The sequence below is a fragment of the Otolemur garnettii genome, unplaced genomic scaffold (genome assembly GCF_000181295.1).
Source record: "Otolemur garnettii isolate 467f Iridium unplaced genomic scaffold, OtoGar3 scaffold00122, whole genome shotgun sequence".
NCBI lineage: Eukaryota > Metazoa > Chordata > Mammalia > Primates > Galagidae > Otolemur > Otolemur garnettii.
The window spans coordinates 2354561-2361774 of record NW_003852517.1 but is presented as its reverse complement, the minus strand read 5'-3'; positions in this window follow the sequence as shown (position 1 = coordinate 2361774).

Here is a 7214-nt window from a genome sequence, read left to right as displayed (position 1 = left end):
CAATGCTTTGAATTGGCTTGTCAAAGATCAGATAACTGTAAGTAGCTGGGTTCATCTCTTGGGTCTCTATTCTTTTCCATACATCTACTTCTCTGTTTTGGTGCCAATACCATGCTGTTTTGATCACATCAATGTATAGTATAGTCTGAGGTCTGGTAGCATGATTCCTCCTGCTTTGTTTTTATTCCTAAGCAATGTCTTGGTTATTCGAGGTTTTTTCTGATTCCATATAAAATGAAGTATTATTTTCTTAAGATCTTTAAAGTATGACAGTGGACCTTTCATAGGGATTGCATTAAAATTATATATTGCTTTGGATAGTATGGACATTTTAACAATGTTGATTCTTCCTGGCCATGAGCATGGTATGTTTTTCCATTTGTTAACATTTTCAGCTATTTCTTTCTTAAAGTTTCATAGTTCTCTTTACAGAGATCTTTCACGTCCTTTGTTAGGTAAACTCCCAAATATTTCATCTTCTTTGGCACTACTGTGAATGGAATAGAGTCCTTGATTGTTTTTTCAGCTTGACTGTTGTTGATATATATAAAGGCTACCTGTCATTTTTTGTTTTTTAATGAGCATTAATAAAAAAATACAGGCCATAGTCCTAGCAACTTGGGAAACTGAGGCAGAAGAATCTCTTGAGCCTAATGGTTTGAGGTTGCAGTGAGCTGTAATGAGGCCGCTGTGCTCCAGCCTGGGCAACAGGTTGAGATCCTGTGTCAACAAATAAACAAACAAAAACAAAAACCAAGGATCTTCCATAAAAAATGTTGATCCTTATCAACTAAGATATAATCCAATTAATGAATTTGGGATTTTTTTTCCACCTTGCTTTAGATTTCAGAATTGTGGGGTGTTAGTGCTAAATAGAACCTGAAAGAGCCTCTTTTCAGTTATAGCTGTTGGGGATCTGAGATATTCAAGGCTTTTAAAGGAGGGAGTCCTATAGTAGTACTGAGTACATTGGATATTTTTTTTTCCATTCCTGAGATACTTTACTAAGAAGAATATTTTCCAGCTCCATCCATGTAAACATAAAAGAGGTAAAGTCTCCATATTTTTTTAATGCTGTATTGTATTCCATGGTATACATATGCCATAATTTATTAATCTGTTCATGGGTTGATGGGCACTTGGGCTTCTTCCAAGACTTGGCAATTATGAATTGAGCGGCAATGAACAATCTGGTGCATATATCTTTGTTGCTAAGTGATTTTTGGTCTTTTGTATATACACCTAGTAGAGGAATTGCGGTATCAAATGGCAGGTCTACATTTAGATCCCTGAGTGTTCTCCAAACTTCTTTTCAAAAAGAACATACTAGCTTGCATTCCAACTCACACTTTCATATCGGAGATGAATCACAACTATAGCCCAGGATGAAGGAGGGAAGGGGTAAAGGAGGGGGGTGGTTCGATAGAGAGAAGGTTAATGGTGGGACTACACCTATGGAGCATATTGCAAAGGTACAAGTCAAATCTATCAAGTATTGAACACAAATGTCTTAAAACTGTGATTAAGTAAATGAGGTGAAGGCTATGTTAATCAGTAGGATATAAGCACTCCCATTTGTACAAATAATCAACACATTGAATCACATAAAGGCATAAATGTATTCATGATCTATGTATATATGACTTTAAAAAAAAAGGACGGAGTTCTATAAAGACACTACCTCTCCTATCATCTCTCTTTTACTCTCTGTTTCTTTCCCTTACTCTTTTTTTCTGCCCTTATTTTCTCTTACTCTCCTTAGGTAAGAAAAACATTCTGTCATCCTCGTCCCTATAACTCAGTCCCATCTTGCATCCTTCTCACTTTAGGTACCTCAGTCCTGGACTGGATGCTGATGGAGACTCCTTAACTCAGTTGTTGCTGTGGGAGACACAAAGGTGTGGTACCTTTCCTCACCCATACCAAGGGTCGAGCTGAATGCTTCTATATACCAAAAGACAGCTTAACAGGAGAAAAGGGAACAAATTTATTTAATCAAAGTTTTACATGATGCAGGAGCCTGCAATAGTGAAAATCCAATGAAAGACCAGAGAAAACTATTTTTATGCTTAGGTTCAACGAAGAATGGACAGCCATGTAGATACGGGATTAGACAAACCCCATTTCTGTGATCTAATGGTAGTAGACTGAGTGTGGAAACTCAGAAAGACCTGTCTGCTCAGATTCTTCTTGGTCTGTCTGTGTAGCATCCTTTCTGGGGCTGGACTTTCTGGAAGGAGGGTTTGTAAGGGAGAGAGTGACCTTTCTAGGTTTTATAACTTGCTTTTGGGGCAGTAGAACTTTAGTTTTTATGATCTGCTTTGGAGATGAGGAATTCTGATTTCTATGACTCCCTTCAGGGGAAGAAAAAAGAGTTAGGAGACAAGAGAGCAGAAGAATATCAGAGAGAGTTCCATCCTGAGGCCTCCTTTCAGCTTCCTTCAGTTAGAATACTCAGCACGCCTTGGCTTACTTTGGGGTGTCATGTTCTGAGCCCCCAAACTGCTGACTATAGATAATCAATGAAAGAAAGCAAAAGTGGTGGCTTAATTTTGGTCTATCTATCACCTGGAGTCCTGGTTTTTGTCTTACTCATCTGCTTAGGAAGCCAGCACAATTGGCTAGCCTGAGCACTCATGTTTTGAGGATTAGCCCAATCTAATTTTAATGAAGATAGGATAGTCCTTTTAAAATCAAACTCTACCTTTTGTGAAATCATGTCCTTAATAACCTTAATAATGTGACCTGCTAACTGTCAATGACTCTTGTCATTCTGGAGAGACAAGAGCCCACTCTAGAATGACAGAGCTCAGGGATTTATCTGCTTCGTTCACTGCCATATTTCTCACATACAGAACAGAAGTAAGTACACAGTACAGCTCAGTATACCGTCATCTAAATAAAGAATTTCTTTATCCTCCAAAGTTTTCCTCCTGCTCTCCACCCTGTAGAAGGAATTTTTAGTTCATCTGTGATACACACATATTGTTTGGATCTTTCTATGCTGGGGGAGAAGGCCAGAGGTTTTAGGTCCAGGCTGCTTTTGGCTCCAGGACTCTACTCATGGGCAGCAGAGGAGTTATGTTTTTGCTTTGTGGCTGAAAGTGAGTATATGCAAGGGAGCAGCTGGGGAGAGGAAACCTTGGGGTGAGAGAGATGATCTAAATATGTTATGTGTTATCTGGGCTTAGCAGAGAGGCTGAGTCAGGGTACTGTCACTGGGATGAAGCAAGTTGGAGATGAAGTAAGAAAGTGCCAAGTATAATGTGAAAGGGTTGAATTTTGGAGTAATTCTCAGATCCCAGGCAGATGAGCACCCATGGCTGTTACAGGATGCTTGGGCCTCAGTGTAGACAAGGAGAAAGTAAAGTCAGCAACTTGCTGTAGCATATAGATATTAAAAAGGAGGGTTCACCAAAATCTACCAGTCCACAAGATGAAGAAGATTTAATTATTTCTTAAGCCTTGAATCAATTTGGAAACTCAGTTTTATCAAGTAATGACAAAACCAAATAAAATGGTCAGAATTTGGTCAGAATCTAATGGAGAAAAGTCTAGACAATACCAGGTACTCCAGAAGAAATAATTTAATACAGGACACTAGTTACAAAGGGACTAGTAGAACTGTGAAGCCAAATAGGGCTTCTTAACAGGATTAACAGTTTTAAAGATTAATGGCTTTAGGAAGCCACTACCACCTAGAAGACTGACAAGCCAAAGTAGGAGATGAGCTTAGCAGGGCAGGGGAGGCAGAGCCACCTGGAGCTGGCCCTATGAGATGGCAGCAGGGTGGGAGCTGGGACCATGGAAGGAAGGCTTGTTGGCATTAGCTGGGAATCATGGAGATACTAAGCCAATACTGGAGATACCACCAGCGGCAGCAGTGAAAAGGAGGAGAAATTCCCTGGCTCCTCTTTTCCTCTCATTTTCCAATTTCCTGCCGGTGCTGCCAATGACAATACCTAGCTGGAAGGCAGTTAGCAAGGGAATTTGGAAATGCCATTTATAGGTAAGGGTGCAAAATAAATCTGGGACAAACAGGTAAATGGCCTGTACAATCGATTAAATAAAGAAAATGTGTTTTTCCTGCTTAATAGGAGATCCTGGGGTAGGCAATTATTGGTGTTGGTTTAATGTCTATGAGGTAAAGAAGTGAAATTCTCTTGGCCTTTTGCTCGGGCACCTGAGATGGCTGGTTGCAGCTCCCACTCTTAGCCTTGTCCAACACAGGAAGAAGAAGAAAGGACTGTGCCAGCGATTCATATCTCCGTTTATCAGGATTTTTATTTTCCAGAATATGCCCAGTGGACTTCCATGTTGCTCTCACTGGCCTGGACTGAGGAGCTGAGAAACTAGGAAAAGAATGGTCATAATTGTCTTTGCCCAGTTGCGGTTCCTCATCTGAAGTTGGGCACAATATATGCTTCAGGTGGCAAGTAAGAGTGGGGAGCGGAAAGTGAATAGGTAACTAGTGTCTGCCGAAAAGTTAAATGTCCTCTGGACTCCCACACATTACTGATTTGCTTTTAACTTTGACGTTTCACAGCAGCATTTAATCGTGGGGCTCCCTGAACTTCAAGCATAAGCCCTTCTCTGTTAGCTATTTCACTATTGGCTCATAACTTCATTTGAATCACTAGCACTTGCCCTTCACACTATGGCCTTCTCTCCTTGCTCTGCTTCTCCCAGCGCTGTTCTAAGCGCAGTCTATTCTATATCAGTGAATAAAACTGGCAAAAATCTATAAACTTTGTAGAACTTACATTCTCATGAGTGGAGACAGAAAACATAAAAAGTAAACATAGACTGTTAGAAGGAGATAAGTGTTGTGAAAAGAACAAACAGACCAAAGTGAAGAGGACTGGAAGTTTCAGGAAGAAGATGTTTGCAATTTTAAAGAGGATGTTCAGGGTAGGGCTCTTGAACACCAAGTCCTCATCTGACTATTACATGCGTGATTCTATTTCTTCTAGAAAAGTCAGACATGGCCTTCTTCCCATGGATCTAGGTAAGAGCCACGAGAGTCTTTTTTTGATTCAAAGTTTTCTATCTTTCAAAGAAGGATAATTCTCTGTTTTTTCGAGCCCGAATTTGTGTACTTATTTTGTTTCAGATTGCTAAAGGAGCATATTAACAGTAAAATTATTCAGAAAAAAAAATTTGATTGCACCAGCAACTTTAGAATTTGATTAGTTTCCATCAATACATCCCCTATCTAAACATTTCTGAATTAAATAGTTTTAAAAATAGATATGCTAGCCTGAAATAGAAAGATACCTGAAGAGTTTCCAGGCATTGACTTCACACAAATCTTATGCTTAACCACATAATTCTTCTGATTTAAAATTTTAATATTTTTGAGTACATTTTCTTTTTCCAAGAGGGTGGTGCTATATAAAGACAATCGCTCTTGCAAAGACTAAGTGTGGCTAAACTTTTGCCTGGATATCCATCCCTTACCTCAGATATTCCACCAGCGTTTATCAACTCTATTCAGCCAGCCCTCATCTTATATCCTACTCTTATTCTGACCAGTAGCCAGCGAGGTCCCCAGACCCACCCTACCTGCTCTATCCTGAATAAATAATCAAGTGAACTTTATGAATTTTAAGTAGGGTATCCTGGACGTGTGAATATTCATTCTTCTCTGAGAAGATCAAGATCAATTTTCACTTAAACCCAAAGCCTTAGCATTACCCCAATTCACTTTATCCTCTAGTTACAGAATATCACCTCACATCTAAAATCCTTCTCTGTCTTTCCTAGGACTTCTTATTAGAGATAGTCTTCCTTCTATGGCTCTAGTAGTAGTTCAGGAACATGTGTATATTTTGACATAGTTTGGAGTTTGTGTTTAGAGATAAAAATCAGGGTAATTTTGTTCTGTTGTATTATTCTGGTGCTGCATAATTTTTTAAAAATTGGACTGTTCTTCAGGTCTTCAATCATCTCTATGCTGGTGATAAAAAGACATTGCTATTTCCATAGGTCATAGAGAAAACAGCTGAGGAATTCACTGGCAAGCTTGTGGGTGTTGCTTCTTACAGTATTTAATTGTGAAATATGGATGAGTCATTGCCAGATTATTGCTCAAAGACTGCAATACCCTCAAAGAGCCTTTATGTAACATTTCAAATGGGTTAGGAAAAAACCAAACTTCTGAAGAGAGAGAGAGAGAGACACGCAAATCAAGAGCGTCCACATGTGGTAGCATGTGGGGGAAGCCTGGTAGATCTTTAATTTTTCTTGGAATGCATTAAAATCACAGCATGTGGAACATTTTTGTTGGAGCCTGTGTATTCTTAACATACCAACATCACCACCCAACATAGAACAGAGTTTCCAATATTTACTATGGGACCATCACACTATCATTGCAACTATCTATCCTACAGAATTACAGGCAGAGAAAAGCTATTTGCCAGCCAATGCAAAGCCAACACTGGGACAAAGATTTATTGACAGATTACTGTGTGTCAAACACTTTGCAAGGTGATGGGGATGCCAAGAAGAATAAGTACAGTTCTTACTTTTGAGAAATTTATAGTCCAGTCCAGGGCAGGCATGATTCTTTCTTCTTTCTAAGCCTAGATATTCAGTGGACATGCTGTTCCATATATCCCTGTAGAAAGCCATCACCAAACTACTGGTGTTGGCATGAGATAATGTTAATACTATGTTTCTGCTGACAGGAGCTAACAATGATGGCTATAGCTAACTCTATAGCCAGGATGCCATGTCCTTTCCATGTATTACCTCATATAATTCGCACATCAGTTCCATTAAACAGCCACTGTTATTATCCCCATTTTTATAGACAAAAAAATTGAGCTCAGAGAGGCTGCCTAACTTGCCCACACTGACATACCTAGTAAGCCTGGATTTGAATCTAGGTAGTCTGAATTAAATCATGTATTTTTAACACTTTAAAATACTACCTCCTATTAAGTCTTTCAATTCTTTAAATTAAAACTTTAACTGTTAAGTTCCTCGTGCCTGTAATTTTTTTTCTTCGATCAGAGGAATCCAAATTCCTTTATGATATTTATTTTACTTTTCATTTTTTAAACTTACAAATCTCATAGACAATATCCTTAATCATGCACCTAAGTATTACTGAACAAATACTAAATAAGAAGCCATGGGATGGACATTGGGAAACAGCAGTGAAAGAAGAAGAACAAAGAGGGCCAGGTGTGGTGGCTCATGCCTGT